Below are 16899 nucleotides of genomic sequence, written 5' to 3' on the forward strand. Positions count from 1 at the left end.
TTACATCAATTTAACAAGTATGAACACAATCTAAGTCAAAAGAGGTGATGGAACCCTAAGCTAGAGAGCTTGGATCCATTTCACACAAATTACAAGGTTACAAAGCTAGAAAGCTTGAACCTTTAAGTGTTCTTGAAGATCTTGAAGCATAAAGCATGGATCTTTAAGATATATGAAGATAACAAACACAAGTTTGAATCTTTTTCACAAAACAACATGATCAAAGTAAAAAGAACTTAGATCTAACAAAAAGATATGAAGATTCAAGCTAGAAAGCTTGCATCTTGATTGTTCTTGAAGATCTTGAAGCATAAAGCTTGGATCTTGAAGATGCATGAAGATTACAAACAAAAGTTTGAATCTTTATCATAAAATAGAAAGATTAAAGTATAAAAGAAGTAGATCTACAAAAGTTATGAAGATTCAAGCTAAAAGCTTGAATCTTCCATGTTCTTGAAAGATTCATGCTTGAATCAACAAGATATAAGTAAGATCAAAGCTAAAAGGAACTTTGATCTCCATAAAATGATGATGATGATCATGAATTTGAAAAGAAAAAGAAGAAGGAAAAGAAGACTTACAAGTAATGCTAGAAAGGAAAGAAAGAGAGAAAGAACAAGTGTGTGAAAAACCAAAATGATCAAGTGTGGAAATGAGAGGCTAAAGGCTAGTATTTATAAGCAAAGAGTGATCACATGGATTGATGACATGGCAAGATCTAGGGTGGTGGTGGTGGACGGTTTATGGAGGGGGAGGGGAAGGACAAAAAGTTTACTTTTTGGCTAATGGTGTCTAAAGTGTGTCCTTTTGCTATAATCTTATGTAACAAAGTTAATTATCCTTATCCATAATGCTAGCATGACTCACTAATTATTTATTTATTTATTTATTTATTATTATGGGCTACTAGTAAATATATTTGGGCTAATTAATTGGATCACTAGCTAGAGGGACTTTAGCAATTAAATAAATAAAATTAAGCATCCAAAGGCCCAAGTAATTATTATTATAAAATAATAATTAATATTTCACTGTCCAAAAGTTCCGGTTCCGACAAAAGTCAAACGTACGCGCAGTCCGCGTTTTAATCGTAACGGCAAGTAACGCTAACGGTTATAAAGCATCCAATGGACAAGTTAAGCATTCTAATCATACCAAGGCATGTTTTAAAGTATATATGAATATAAAACACGTGTTCCAAGGTTCCATAGTAATAAAGTAACGCAGTACGCACAAATACGCAGTTTCACAAAAATACAGGGCACAAAAGCAAGTCGAAAAAGCCGGGTCGTTACATTACCCACCTGTTAATGGAAATTTCGTCCCGAAATTTGAGGAGTGACCAAAAATGGTACAGTATTTAAATAAGAAGTAGCGTATCAAAGTTCCGTGAGACTCGTGGGCTCAGAAGTGAGTTATTTGCCTCGAAGGGTACTTGGGCGTATAAAAGTAAGGATAGGTATATGCCATTAATTAAGTCTCTTGTCCTAAGAAATCAATAAATTGATTTCGTCTCTGGTTAACATGAGTATGTCATTCGAATATATGTATCCACAGAGGGAAAGATGATGTTTTTAGCCTTACAGGCATCTTCAGTAAGCTGGATGCATAAAATGCATCATGAATGTTACTAAACTCATCTAAAACATTTAGCGCTTATGTCGCAATACAAGGCTGATAGGTAGAACGGAAAACATGGTGATCACAACCATGTGATTTGATGTCTGGATAGTGTTAGCCACGGATTTTACTAACCCCTTGATTTCGGAAGGAGACCATAGGCATAATGAACCCGATATTTAAGAACATTTCATTTGACTAAATGAATTGAAATGTTAGCTGGAAGTGACTAATCAGACTTATATACAATGCAAGCCATAATTATTTATAGTGTCTCTAGGGCGGTCTGAATGAACAATGAAGGATATCACCCAGTTTACCATACTGCAGGTGAACTTATCCTTAGATGAAATGAAAACACAGTTCCATAACGTAACTTTATCCTTTCAGTTACATGTTGAAGTTAGGGTTAACATTAACTAGAACAACATATAGTTGCAACCAACGAAGGAAGGAATACGTAGAGTAACCATATCAGTGTCGTAGATGTTTTAAGCAGTCCCTTCCAAGAGGATAACAAGATTCATAGGTTCTTAAAGTAATTTATACTATGTTTTTGAAAGAAAATCGCACGAAAGGTGTAATCTTTGAACGAGAGTGAACTCTTCGAGCGGTTCATCCTGAATTTATCCTTATACCTAAGGGGATGCGCTGATGAGAAGATACATGAACCCTTGGTCCTAAAGAACGGTTTACTCCAAGTGAAAAGAATCTCCAAAAATGATTTCTTGTACCTCAACCTACTGTTTCATAGAGATAATGTTTACGAGGGTGTTGCGACTAGCCGTGAAACATTGAGAGTAGAAACCCGCCTAATGCCTTTCCTACGATAGGGTGACCACTGGGTGGGTCCCAGAGAACTGATTTATCGGCCCGCGTTTTTGCCAAGTCTAACCTTAAGAGGAACATTTTATGAGCACAAAGACTTACTAATAAATTTATAAATCTGCCATCCAAAGTGGCTCAAGAGTTTTTAATAAAGATCTTAATAGTAAGCTTTTATCCCTAACGGGGGGCGAGAAGAAGTGTGATCCATACATGGTGTAGTTTAATACGAAAACCTTTAATAAAATCAACCGAGGAAGTTTTGAAAAGCCTTTAAACGTTTGATGCGACAACATAAATGGAACGAAGTTCTTGGTAAATTTAGAAGTATGTACAACGTGTATCATTTGCTCAAAACCATTTGACTTCAACTTAATAAAGGAGCGATTTTTAAATAATTTGGAGGTATAACTTGGAATGTACTAACCAAAATAAGTAAGGGTAAATTTATACATATATGCTTTTATAAATCGCATAAGTGACAGAAAAGTTTTTAGTACTTTCATTTGTCCATAAATCTCGTGAGGACCGCACAAATAAACAACGTGTAAAAATCAACGTGTGAAATTTTTGATAAACATAGTTTTTCGCATTTCAAAGGTTACGAGTTGAAAAAGATTGAGTGGAAAATCTTTAATTCATCGGTTGACATGTTACTAGGTAACAAAAACTAATGAATTAAATGTAGTTTTGATAACATAAGTCTTTGGGCAAAAATGTTCACGTGTGAAGCCGTTAAAAAGTGAGGTACGAAGGGTAAAGCATGAGGATGAGAAGTTAATCGTTTCTTGACTTTGCAGAAAGCCAAACAGGTTATGACTAATATTAAAGTCGGAATACTGATGGTGTTAATATCGCTAGATGGGAATTTCCTTGAAATAGGTCAGGACTTTGAGTTATGTAAGATAGAGCATCGCTCCGACAGGTGTGAAAAATAAGATTCCTGGGGTAACGCAGTAATTTTGAATGGTTTAAGTGTTTGTGGATGCCCGAAGGCTCTGAATGACGTGGTAGTAAGTGCCTTCATCACATACACACACATGAATCTCTTAGTTTCGACAGTTGTCTGTCTTCATGATGACTTGGATACGAATAAGCAACGAAAAATTTTATATTGACAAGCAACGAAAATTTTATAGAATTCGTTTAAGGTGACGATGTAAGAAAAGAAATTAAGTTCTTAGCAAACTAGGGTTATGTAAGACACGTACCATTCAAGGTAAAATATCCTTTGAATAAAAGATTTGATTTGTAAAAGTGAAAGTAAAATTTCATATGTATTTGTCAAAAAGAAGTAATTATTTACTTTATTTTATATAACGTATATGATTTCAAAAATTCGCACGAACGGCAAATAAAATAAATTTACTTTCATAAAACTTTGAGAGGATCGCACAGTAAAATAGTGTAAGTAAAATTTTTTTAGCAAACTAAATTTTCATATTTCGGAGGTTACAAGTTGGAAAAGATCGAGTAAAAGATTTTTTGAAACTTTCGGGTGACATTTGAGCAAAAATGTTACGAGGTAATGAAAACTGTTGGATCTAAATGTGGTTGATGACTATTAGTAGTGCATAAGTCCTTCGACCAAAAATGTTTAAGTGTAAAGTTGTTGCTTATAAGTGAGATACGAAAGGGAGAGTATGAGGATGGGAATTAACTACCCATTGATTTTGGAAATCTCGAACTGATATGACTAATATCGAGGTAAGAAGGATGTTGGTGTGATTACCATCGAATAAGAATTCTTTCGGGATAAGTTAGGATTCAGAGTCGCGTAAGAATGAGCATTAAATAAGATTCTTGGGTAGTCCTTAAGATAGAATTTGAATTGCCGAAGTGACGGAATACAATTTCCTTTATGTATCGTTGTCCATAGTATCGGTTTCTTTCGTAGTTAGAAAGTGAGCAGATTTGGTGAGACGATCACCAATAACCCAGGTAGTGTCATAACTGCCTATTGTTTTTGGCAGCTTCGGGATGAAATCCATTGTCATCCCTTCCCATTTCCATTGTGGGATCTCGGGTTATTGAAGTAACCCAGATGGCTTCTGGCTCACCATTCTCGCGAGGTATACGAATAATATTCTTACTATAAATAACTTATGCTTTCATCCTTGAAAGCCAATTTGTTCCAACTAAATCTTATTATACTACCGCGAAAAATTCTATCAGCCTTCTCAAATAACATCTGATTGTGCGTAGATGACTAATCCTTTAAAACTTCCAACTACTACTTTAAAACTTTCCAAGTTTTGTTGACATGAGGTCATTTCCAATGACCCACCTGTTAATTTTAAGGTACTACCTTAAATTATTCCTCTATCTCTGTCAGATTACCATTAACTTGTCTTAAAGAATACTTAACCCTCATGGTTGTTAATGGCTTACTAGTCATAACACTAAGGTTCTTAGATGTAAGGTTTCTATCACTCTAGTATTAAACAACTTCGAGACAATAAACGTTGTGAAGAAATGTACCCTAACTAAAATCAGGATCCATGCGAGTCTCCATAACTGAGGTAACGATTGCTCTACCGCAAGTAAGTCCAAAGTTTTTCCTGTTTAAGAACTTTTTCCTTAAGTATTCAGGGTGTCTATATCTATAACAAATTTTTGGGTTACAGTATCTAGGCTACGTGGTTATTCTTTCCCTACCTCTAACGGACCATAATGCGTATACTCAAGCGGTTCCTACCAAAATTTCCTTTGAATCACTTCATATTCCTCATGTAGTAACGTTGGGACTTCTGTATGATTTACTTCAATATAATCACGCTGGCCTGGCGTCATTATATTGTACTAAATCGCACGTTCATTCCAATATCGCTCCATATGGTCAATGTAACGTGATCACTTCAAGTTCTACTCAGTTTCATATAACGTTGCTTTATCTATGCTATCTCAAAACATAATCTACATAGTTAATCTCACGGTTCCTCGGTGTGGGTGCGTATGTCCCGCAGATCATGCATCAATGCCTAAATGTCCCGAAATTTCTTCAAAATATTCGGGTTCCGGTAATGTCGTTAGGTTCCTTTCTAGAAATTCAATATGGGTTTCGTGTCGAGTTGTACGTGTAGCAAGTAGTAATACAATATGTTTCGAGGTGACTCCCAAGTCCTTGGGTATGGCTGAGCATCAGTGGAAGGCACTCTGACCTTGTGAAAGGAGATGTCCTCCCGACTTCTCCAATGCCTAAGAGTGTCAGGGACCTAAGTCCAGAAGTGTCGTTAGATCGTCGAGTAGTGGTGGAGAATGGAAGAGATAAGTGACGGTCACGAAAGTGTACGGGATACGGGTCATCTTGCAGAAACTGAACATCCTTCGAATGTTCATACGTTGTACGTGGCTAATTAGGGTGAGCTCGAGGTGCGGTTACTCCGATAAATCCTCCTAGATTGCGTGAAGTAATGTTCCAATTTCTGGAATGGTAGAACAGTAGTAACAGGTGGATTACATTACTAGTACTTAGAGTTAGAAGAGTGGGGAAAAGGGTTCAGAAAACATCTGAATTAGGAAAGATAAGTTCTCCAAGTCGGTATAGCGAAAAGCAGACGGGTAGCAAGCACGTAATCAGGCATAGTAACTACAGCAGCCTAGATCGTCTACAGCAGTGCATAGCATGGCAATGAAAACAGTACTAAACAGAAGTAACAAGCAAAAGCAGATAGTAGCATGCAGCAGCGTAAAATAAGCACACAGTAAGTTCGCATGGCAGTAAAGGTAAGTAGTAGCATGCAGTAAGATTATACATCAGTAGAAATAAGCAGTGGCATGCAGTAGTAGTAAGCAGTAACATGCAGTAATATAACATAGTAGCATGCAGTGGTCCGCAGAAACAAGTAAACTAGCAAGTTGTAGATTAGTCCTATTAGTGAATCCTACTTGATCCGGTCTAGACTCACTAATGCAACCTAATTCCCTACAACCAATGCTCTGATACCAACTGTGACGCCCCGTACAAAATCATCGTGTACGGTACATCAACAACAGGATCATTACAAGGTCAAACACTATATGCTGTTTGAAAACCGATACGCATTCATAAAAGATAACGTTTTTACAAAAGATGAATAGGAAACATTAACATGAGTACATAATACTAAGGTCATTACAAAGCTATTGTTCTGAAAATAACATAAGTTGCGAATGCAAAGTAAAAGTTCTATGCTTGAGACATCTCTAAGTAATACAGCGGAAGTCTAACACAGCAAGTCTGTAACAGCAAGTCTATACACCGAGACTAGAATAGCAAGGCTAACAGCGGAAGCAACATCGTCTAAGCACCTGAGAATTACATGCTTAAAAAGTCAACACGAATGTTGGTGAGCTATAGTTTGTTTGTATCAGTAATGTAACGTAGGCCACTGATTATGCTAAAAACGAACATATATTTCATAGCATTATTCCTCAAGAAAGACAAGCTTTTAGTTGCAATTGTTCTATTTAAAAGTGATATTCGTTTAAATAATAAAAGGTGAAGACAAAAGACAGATTCGACGAATTGAAGACGCAAACGACCAAAAAGCTCAAAAGTACATAATACAATCAAAGAGGTTCCAATTATTGATAAGAAACGTCTCGAAATTACAAGAGTACAAGATTCAAAACGCAAAGTACAAGATATTAAATTGTACGCAAGGACGTTCGAAAATCCAGAACCGGGACATGAGTCAAATCTCAACGCTCGACGCAACGGACTAAAAATTACAAGTCAACTATGCACATAAATATAATATAATATTTAAATAATTCTTATAATTATTTATATATTATATAATATATTATAAACCGTCGGCAAGAAAGGCTCCAAACTTGTGTGAGCTGTAAAAGCAAACTCCGCGAGTTGCGGAGTTTGCAGTGCAAAAACTACGCGAGTCGCGGAGCCCCAAAGTTTGAAACTCCCTATAAAAGCAAACGAATTTTGATCGCAAAAAAAAAACATATATCCATCCATCTCTCTATCTATATCGTAATATTTATATTTATAATTTATATTTTAATTTTAATTTTAATTATAATTCTAATAATAAGGGTATGTTAGCGAATGTTGTAAGGGTGTAAGTCGAAATTCTGTCCGTGTAACGCTACGCTATTTTTAATCATTGTAAGTTATGTTCAACCTTTTTAATTTAATGTCTCGTAGCTAAGTTATTATTATGCTTATTTAATCCGAAGTAATCATGATGTTGGGCTAATTACTAAAATTAGGTAATTGGGCTTTGTACCATAATTGGGGTTTGGACAAAAGAACGACACTTGTGGAAATTAGACTATGGGCTATTAATGGGCTTTATATTTGTTTAACTAAATGATAGTTTGTTAATATTAATATAAAGATTTACAATTGGGCGTCCCTATAAATTACCATATATACACTCGATCGGACACGATGGGCGGGGTATTTATATGTACGAATAATCGTTCATTTAACCGGACACGGGAATGGATTAATAGCCACTAGAATAATTAAAACAGGGGTGAAATTATGTAAAAGGACACTTGGCATAATTGATAACAAAATATTAAAACCTTGGGTTACACTCAGTCGACATCCTGGTGTAATTATTAAACAAAGTATTAAAATCTTGTTACAGTTTAAGTCCCCAATTAGTTGGAATATTTAACTTCGGGTATAAGGATAATTTGACGAGGACACTCGCACTTTATATTTATGACTGATGGACTGTTATGGACAAAAACCAGACAGACATATTAAATAATCCAGGACAAAGGACAATTAACCCATGGGCATAAAACTAAAAATCAACATGTCAAACATCATGATTACGGAAGTTTAAATAAGCATAATTCTTTTATTTCATATTTAATTTCCTTTATTTTATATTTAATTGCACTTCTAATTATCGCATTTTTATTGTTATTGTATTTAATTGTACTTTTAATTATCGTACTTTTTAATTATCGCAAGTTTATTTTATCGCACTTTTATTATTCGCAATTTCATTATCGTTATTTACTTTACGCTTTAATTTAAGTCTTGTATTTATTTTTAATATTTTACATTTGGTTTTAACTGCGACTAAAGTTTGAAAATCGACAAACCGGTCATTAAACGGTAAAAACCCCCCCTTTTAATAATAATATTACTTATATATATATTTGTATTTTTATAAAAGTAAACTAATATAGCGTTAAGCTTTGTTTAAAAAGATTCCCTGTGGAACGAACCGGACTTACTAAAAACTACACTACTGTACGATTAGGTACACTGCCTATAAGTGTTGTAGCAAGGTTTAAGTATATCCATTCTCTAAATAAATAAATATCTTGTGTAAAATTGTATCGTATTTAATAGTATTTCCTTGTAAAATTTAATAGTATTTTATATACACCTCGCATAACTATCAAGTTATTTTTGGCGCCGCTGCCGGGGAATCCACTTAAAAGCCGGAAGCGCAACGCTAATATAAAAAAAAGATTTTTATTTTTAGTTTACTTTTATTAAAATTCGTTTTTATAAAAATACGTTTTAAATATTCGAAAATATAAAAAGAAAACAAAAATATAAATATTTTTAAGATTTTGTTAAATATTTAAGTTTTATAAAGTTTCTTCATTTTTATATAAGTTTTATTTAAGTATTTTGTTTTTTATTTAAAACATAAAAAAAAACTGAAAAAAAATATATATATATATAAATCTAGCTTTAAAATTTTTATTTATAAAATTATAAAGTAGTTCTATTTTTATTCTAGTTTTTAAAATATAAGTTTTTATTATATAAAAATTTTAGATTATAAAACAGAAAATATAAAAATAGAAAATATAAAATAAAATAATAAAAAAACCCGTAAAATTTAAACTGTACCAGAGTTGAATTTTGAAACCCCGCGACTCGCGGGGTTTGCTGCTTGGAATACCGTAACTCGCGGAGATACTCTGACACCGACAGAAACCCTAAACATCATTAATTACGGGGTATTTATTAATTATTATTATTATAAACCCTAATTACCTATTATTATTATAATTAGTTTTATTTTAAAGTTTCTTTTTATTTAATTTGTTTTATTTAGTTAAATTAGTTTAATTAAATTGTAAAATTAATAGTTTTATTAAATAAATAATATAAAAATAATATTTTTATAAAAATTATACTTTTTACAACTTTTTGTATATTTTTATATTTTTTCCCTTTTTAATCGTTTTAGCGTAATATTTGTATTTTTAGCTCATATTTAGTTTTAAACTTAGTTTTTGCCATAGTTATTTTTACTTCTAGATTTTTAGGCTTTGCCGTAGAATTCCTTAAGTGTTTTTTCTTTAGACTAAGATTTAGGTACTTTAGAATTTTGCGACGCCTTTTTAAGTTTTAGTTTCTTTTTAAGTTATTTCCATTTGGGATTTAGTTTTTCTTGTAAGCTTTAATATTTTTAGACGACTTTTACCTATGTATCAATTATCATTCCAATTAGTAATCTCAATTTGCGATAATAATTTTAAGTTAGTTGTAGTGATAAGGTTGGGTTAGTCAAGTGTTTTTAAGTTTTATAAGTTTCTTTTATTTTTCCGTCGCCTTTTATCTTTCTTTCTTATTTTTCTTTTTCGATCTTTTTCCGACGAACTCTTTTTCTTTCTTATTTCTCGCTATTCTAGTTTTTAGGACATAGATTTTTATTCTACTTCTTATCTAAATTTCTTAAAATTACGAAAATTTATTTTAAGTGGTTAAATTGATAGACATCAAAATTTTCTGGTTCGTAGTAATAGTTGGATTTGTACATGGACTAGGTTATTGGAGCCAAACAGTCCTCAATTATATTGAGACCAAACGAATCCTGCCCCTCTGCTGCATCTTTTGGCTATTCAAAACGTGGGCAAAATCAGAAAAGTCTATTGATTGGATAACTTATTATAATTTTTCTTTCCTTTTAAAAACTAATAGGATATTCAGTGAATGCACCGAGCAAGACGTTCACCACCTTTTGTACGTTCACCACCTGTAACTAGATCAAGACATTTAGCAAATATTACTGCCGTTGATTTTTCTTTAGAATCGTCATCCAGTCGACCAAGTACTCCAGTTCAAATTTCCGATAATCCATTTTTTGAACCCGACCTCACAATTGAGAATCCGGAGAATATTCAGGAACGATTCGTAGATCCTGAACCATTAAATTTTCCTCCGGAACCACCAATCATTCAAACAGAGATTGTTGAGGAACGAACCATTAAATCAGAATCTTCTAGTGATTCCGATTCAACAAATTCAATTATGGAGAATCTGGAACCTTTAAGTATGGAAGACCGAATGAGAGCTAAACGCACTGGCCAAGGTCACGCAATTACTCATCCAGACATTAATGCGCCAGATTATGAAATCAAAGGACAAATTCTACACATGGTGACTAATCAATGCCAATTTAGTGGTGCGCCGAAGGAAGATCCAAATGAACATTTACGTACCTTTAATAGGATCTGCACACTATTTAAAATCCGAGAAGTTGAGGATGAACAGATATATCTCATGTTATTTCCCTGGACTTTAAAGGGAGAAGCCAAAGATTGGTTGGAATCGTTACCTGAAGGGGCGATTGATACATAGGATGTTTTAGTTGAAAAATTTCTTAAACAATTCTTTCCTGCATCTAAAGCCGTAAGACTTCAAGCAGAAATTGTTACGTTCACACAGAAACCAAATGAAACTCTATATGAGGCGTGGACAAGATTTGGAAAGTTGTTGAGAGGATGTTCGTAACATGGTTTAGACACCTGTCAAATAGTACAAATATTCTACCAAGGATGCGACATCACTACAAGGAAAGACATAGATATAGCAGCTGGTGGTTCTATTATGAAGAAAATCGAAACTGATGCTTACAAAATTATTGATAACACTGCTTCCCACTCACATGAGTGGCACCAAGAAAAAGATATCGTTAGATCATCTAAAGCAGCTAGAGCCGATTCTAGCCATGACTTAGATTCCATTTCCGCAAAGATAGATGCCGTGGAGAGACGAATGGAAAAGATGACTAAAGATATTCACTCAATACGAATTAGTTGTGAGCAGTGTGGAGGACCACATTTGACAAAAGATTGTCTCAGTATTGAATTAACAATGGAACAAAGAGAGAATATTTCATACATAAACCAAAGACCTGGAAATAATTATCAGAATAATTATCAACCGCTAAGACCAATTTACAATCAAAACCATAACTATAACCGAAATATTCCATACAACAACCAACAAGGTCCTAGCAATCAACAAGTATCCAATAATACTTACAATCAGCAAAGACCTAATTTTCAAAACAAACCACCACAACAAACCGATGATAAAAAGCCGAATTTAGAAGATATGATGACGAAGCTAGTTGAAACTCAAACGCAGTTTTTCACATCTCAGAAACAAACCAATGAACAAAATGCTCAAGCATTTAGAAATCAACAAGCTTCCATTCAAAATCTGGAATAAGAAGTAAGTAACCTAGCAAGGTTAATAGGTGAAAGAAAACCGGGAAGTCTACCTAGTGATACAAATGCTAATCCCCGAAATGAAACAGCTAAAGCCATTACCACAAGAAGTGGTACAACACTTAAACCACCTGAAATACCTGTAACTTCTGATGAAGCTATTCATACTCCACAAGAACCACAACCTGATCAAGATAAGGAAAAAGAACCGGTAGTTGAAAAGGTTAATGAAGATAACACAGCTAAGGATAAACCTTATGTTAAACCATAGCAACCACCACTTCCTTACCCGAGTAAAATGAAGAAAGAGAAACTTGAAGCCGAGCAATCCAAATTCTTGGATATGTTTAAACAGATAAATGTAAATCTTCCTTTCATTGATGTGATTTCAGGAATGCCTAGATATGCTAAATTCTTGAAAGATCTAATCTCAAATAGAAAGAAAATGGAAGAACTCTCGGCTGTTACCATGAATGCTAATTGTTCAGCAGTGCTATTGAATAAGATACCAGAAAAACTATATGATCCAGGAAGTTTCACAATTCCATGTTTTCTAGGTAGTCTTAGTTCAATAGAAGCATTGGCAGATTTAGGTGCTAGTATAAATCTAATGCCGTATTCACTATACGCTAAACTAGACCTTGGAGAATTGAAACCAACAAGAATAAGCATACAACTAGCCGATCGATCAATAAAATATCCTAGAGGGATAATGGAAAACATGCTAGTTAAGGACATGGAAGAAGATTCTCAAGTTCCTCTCATATTAGGAAGACCATTCTTAAACACGGCTAAAGCAATGATAGACGTGTTCGGTAAGAAATTGACCCTAAGTATAGAGGACGAGAGTGTTACCTTTTCAGTTGATAGAGCAATGCAACAACCGCAATTTGCAGATGATACATGTTATTATATTCAAACTATAGATGCACATGCAGAATTATTAGAAGAATTTCCAGAATTACAAGGAACAGGAGAATGTTCTTTAGGAGAAGGTAATGAACCAATTGATGAAGCTGAAATGTTAGCTACACTTATAGCTAATGGATATAAACCAACAACAGAAGAAATTCAAATGCTAAAAGAAGAAGACAGATATCGATATAAATCATCGATAGAAGAACCTCCAAAATTAGAATTAAAGCCACTTCCAAACCATTTGGAATACGCTTATTTACATGGTGAATCTGAATTACCTGTAATAATATCGTCTTCTCTTACTGAAAATGAGAAATCACAACTCATTTATGTGTTGAAAGCTCATAAACCAGCCATTGCATGGAAGATTCATGATATTAAAGGAATAAGTCCTTCGTATTGCACACATAAAATCCTTATGGAAGAAGGTCATAAAACGTATGTGCAACGCCAACGAAGACTAAATCCTAATATGCAAGATGTTGTTAAAAAAGAAATTATTAAACTGTTAGACGCAGGTCTAATTTATCCAATCTCTGATAGTCCATGGGTAAGCCCAGTTCAATGCGTGCCTAAGAAGGGTGGCATAACTGTCATTACAAATGAGAAAAATGAGCTTATTCCTACTAGGACTGTAATAGGATGACGTGTATGTATTGATTATAGAAAATTAAATGACGCCACCAGAAAAGATCACTTTTCCTTACCTTTTATTGATCAAATGTTGGAAAGATTAGCCGGAAATAGTTATTATTGTTTTCTTGATGGATTTTCCGGATATTTTCAAATTCCAATAGCACCCGAAGATCAAGAGAAAACCACGTTCACGTGCCCTTATGGTACTTTTGCTTACAAACGCATGCCATTTGGACTTTGCAACGCCCCTGCAACCTTTCAAAGGTGTATGATGGCGATTTTTCACGACATGATAGAAGAATGCATGGAAGTTTTCATGGATGACTTTTCAATCTTCGGTGATACATTTGAAACATGTCTAGCTAATCTTGAACGAATGCTCATTAGATGCGAACAATCAAATCTAGTACTTAATTGGGAGAAATGCCATTTTATGGTTAAAGAAGGCATCGTTCTTGGTCATAAAATTTCAAAAGAAGGAATTGAAGTGGATAGAGCTAAAGTAGATGTAATTGCTAAACTTCCACATCCCACCAATGTTAGAGGAGTTAGGAGTTTTCTAGGGCATGCCGGTTTTTACCGACGTTTCATAAAAGATTTTTCTAAAATTGCCACTCCTATGAATAAACTCCTAGAAAAGGATGCTCCATTCATCTTTTCAGATGAGTGTATCAAATCTTTTAATATTCTTAAAGAGAAACTCACTAATGCGTCGATCATGATAACACTAAATTGGAATCTACCATTTGAACTAATGTGCGATGCAAGTGATTTTGCAATGGGAGCCGTTTTAGGACAAAGGATTGAAAAACTATTTCAACCTATATATTATGCTAGTAAGACGTTACAAGGAGCACAAACGAACTATACAACTACTGAAAAAGAACTCCTTGCTATTGTCTTTGCTTTTGACAAATTTCGATCATATCTCGTTCTAGCAAAAACGGTGGTCTATACCGACCATTCTGCTCTTAGATACCTATTTTTGAAACAAGATGCTAAACCAAGATTAATCCGTTGGATCTTACTCTTACAAGAGTTTGATATTGAAATCCGAGATAAAAGAGGAGCAGAAAACCTCGCCGCTGATCATCTTACTCGTCTTGAAAATCCCGAATTAGAAGTTCTAAATGAATCGGCCATACAAGACAACTTTCCTGATGATTATCTATTGAAGATAGATTATAAAGAAATTACATGGTTTGTAGACTATGCAAACTACTTAGTTTGTGGATTCCTTGAAAAAGGATTATCGTACCAAAGACGAAAGAAATTCTTCAGTGATATAAAACACTATTTTTGGGAAGATCCACATTTGTTTAAAAGTTGTCCCGATGGAATAATACGCCGATGTGTATTTGGAGATGAAGCTAGTAAAATATTAAACCATTGTCACACAGGACCAACAGGAGGGCATTATGGGCCTCAACTAACAGCAAGAAAAGTTTATGATGCTGGATTTTATTGGCCTACAATTTACAAAGACGCACACCTTCTTTGCAAATCCTGTGATGCTTGTCAAAGGGCCTGAAAAATAAGTCAACGTGATGAAATGCCACAAAATGTTATACAAGTATGTGAAGTATTTGACATTTGGGGTATTGACTTTATGGGTCCATTTCCAAAATCTCATAATAATCTATATATACTCGTAGCCATTGATTATGTATCTAAATGGGCGGAAGCACATGCTCTCCCAACTAACGATGCACTAGTTGTAGTTAACTTTTTAAAACGTCTTTTTGCAAGGTTTGGAACACCGAAAGCTTTAATAAGTGATCGGGGTACTCATTTCTGTAATAATCAACTTGAGAAAGTTCTTAAAAGATATGGAGTAACTCATAAAATCTCCACCGCATATCATCCACAAACAAGTGGAAAAGTTGAAAATACCAACCGAGCTTTAAAACGTATTCTAGAGAAAACCGTAGGATCAAATCCGAAGGAATGGTCCATTAAATTAGAGGATGCACTCTGGGCTTTTAGAACAGCCTACAAAACTCCAATTGGAACCACACCTTTTAGACTTGTTTATGGAAAAGCATGTCATCTTCCAGTAGAAATTGAACACAAAGCATTTTGGGCTTTGAAGACATGTAATCTTGATTTACATGAAGCCGGACGTCTACGGTTAAGTCAACTAAACGAATTAGAAGAATTAAGACATGAAGCATACGATAATTCGTTAATCTATAAGGAAAGAACGAAGAAATGGCATGATAAAAGAATCAGAAGTTTAAAAGAATTTAAAGAAGGAGACAGAGTTCTTCTTTTCAATTCACGATTCAAGCTATTTCCTGGAAAATTGAAATCAAGATGGTCTGGACCATTCATAGTTAAAAGAGTTTTCCCATACGGAATGATAGAATTAATAAATTCAAATGGGATTGAATTTAAAGTTAATGGTCACAGAGTTAAACACTACATAGATAGTCCGATGGAAGTCGACAACGAAGTTAATCACAATTTCAACACCACAGCTAACTAAGTGTGGGGAGAATCAAGTCTTTAGAGGATTATATGTATTTCTGTTAGAGTTAGATTGTCTGTTTTCATGTAGTTCTCGAAAATGGAATCCGAATGGTCTTTTCCTAGCAGACCCTAAAGAACTAGTCTTCTCCCCCCATTCTGAATTTTTATTTTTTTAGGAAATGAAGACTGCCTGTGAACTAAACCATGGTCTAATGCTACACGCTTTGATCACTAAACGTAATAATGACACACTACCGAGTGAAATAGTATCAGTAATCAGAGAAAGATTGGACGGAGTTAGAAAAGAATCCATATGCGAAGATAATAAGTTACAATTTGGTAAAGGAAAATCAAAATTCGCAGCGAAAAGAAGAGCACGACACCTAGAAAGATGTCACAAATGCGGAAAATGGTCACATGGAGGTAAATGTTCAAATAATCAAACCAATTCAAATACCGAATTTGTTACTTTATGCAGAGACGGACCGTTCGTATGTTTAGAAGAAAAAACACTGAATGCTCGAGGTTACGCCTATGTAGCCATGGAAAACCAATTAAACCGACTATCTTATGAATGGGATAGATCATATAACTAAGAAATCTATTTCACAGGTATGTTTGTACAGTTTTTATTTTTTTTTTTTTTATTTTAACCTTTTGATAATAAACGCGAATTTGTTCGCTATAAAGTATTAAATTGGTATTGAATAAAATTAGGTTTGGCGACCGAAATTATTGATATCATTCAAAAATTTATTACATCACTGCGAAATTTAACGTTTATTCTTAAGGTATAAATATCTTTAATCAATCAACCCAAAATATTTCAAAAATTCGTCATGAGTTAAATTAGGTCTTGGAACCGAAATTACTTTACCGAAAAGAGGGGCGCATATTTTTGATAATATTTGATTGATTAAAGTGGGATAAAAAGCCAAAAAGATTTTTAATTTTATTTTTACCATGTTTTTAAAATTAATA

Source organism: Rutidosis leptorrhynchoides, chromosome 9 (assembly GCF_046630445.1).
Source record: "Rutidosis leptorrhynchoides isolate AG116_Rl617_1_P2 chromosome 9, CSIRO_AGI_Rlap_v1, whole genome shotgun sequence".
In the NCBI taxonomy this organism is placed as follows: domain Eukaryota; kingdom Viridiplantae; phylum Streptophyta; class Magnoliopsida; order Asterales; family Asteraceae; genus Rutidosis; species Rutidosis leptorrhynchoides.